The sequence below is a fragment of the Dendrobium catenatum genome, unplaced genomic scaffold, assembly GCF_001605985.2.
Source record: "Dendrobium catenatum unplaced genomic scaffold, ASM160598v2 original_scaffold_61322, whole genome shotgun sequence".
Lineage (NCBI taxonomy): Eukaryota > Viridiplantae > Streptophyta > Magnoliopsida > Asparagales > Orchidaceae > Dendrobium > Dendrobium catenatum.
This window is the reverse complement of record NW_021379772.1, coordinates 1,821,705-1,823,171: the sequence shown is the minus strand read 5'-3', so window position 1 is coordinate 1,823,171 and position 1,467 is coordinate 1,821,705.

The window sequence follows — 1,467 nt, the reverse complement described above, 5'->3', positions numbered from 1 at the left end:
TTTATAAAGCAGATAAAGAGGGAATGAAGAAGACCTCACTAAATTTAGCCTTTTTTTTTCTTAAGAGAAAGTTAAAGAACATGAGAACAAATTTGTAACACCAAAAACTCTAAGAAAAAAAAAATAGAGAGTAGTCAATAATTTTTATCTCTTGTTTCTTCTCTATTTAGAAACTCTTCTAACTGTTGTAATAGCGGCGAGAGATAAAATATGAAACCCTCATCTGCTCACTGAAGTAGGCTCACTTAGTTTAATTAATATTTATTTTAGTTGCTATTTTGTATATTTTTTATCTGGTAAAACTTCTGTTTTTGAAATTATATATGTTAGCACATTAAGACAACTACTCAACTAGTATTTAAAACTTAACATACATAAGAAAATAGGCTAAATCAATACAATCTAAACATTGAAAATGTTAAAGACACTAGCTCATCAAAGAATCCATTTAAGCAACTTAGCATGCACTTTGTTTTATTTTCATTCAAAGGGCTGTAGTAAATATCATTATAATGGAGCAACATTTCACATGCTACTTTGGATCCTACCTTGCTATGCTTTCATATTATCATACTCATCATTACATATAGTCAACATCATATATCACATGACATGACATGGTAATAATCCACCATGTCTAAATATAATCATGGAACAATTCAAATATAATACATGAATTTTCTTGAAAATGATTAATATTCATTTATATGTGAGATCTACTATTGATTATAAAATAGGATGATAAATAGAGACCAAAATTGCATATCCAAATTTCAAAGTTGAATTCAAATAGAGTAATGAAGAAATAAATAATTAATTAATTAACAAGTTATATGTTAATGTAATTATTTGTGTAATTTCTTAATTATACATGCAATATTGATTTTAGATGTTTTGCAAAATGTAAAAAAAAAAAAAATTAGAAGAGTTTATCACTTTTTTAATAAAATCTTTGATATATATATATATATATATATATATATATAATTTGTAAGATATAATAAAATATAAAAATATTTATTTAAACTATAATTTAAAATGATTGGATAAAGTTTTATTTTAATTTGGTTTAAATGAAAAGCTCAAATTTTATATTAATCAAATATTAAAATATTTTAAAATTTTGTATTGGACAAAATTGAGCTTTTTATTTTTATCAAAAAGACAATAATTCAAATTAGAATATAGAAATACTCAGATTTCATCATGTGTCCTCATATCATCTCTTCCTTCAGAAACCTTTCTCTCCAACTTTTCCCCGGCGGTTTAATAATAACACCGGCGGCTATATCTTACCCGTCCGGTATCGTCGTTTCCGGCGGCCAAACCGCCGGTTAGCCGCCGGAAACCTGTAGCACCTGAAAAAAAAAATTGACAGCATCCCCTCTATTTGAGGGAGGTTCACCCTAAAGTCTAAACCTGCAGAAAAAGCAATATATGTTGGGCAACACGCCGCTATATTCATCA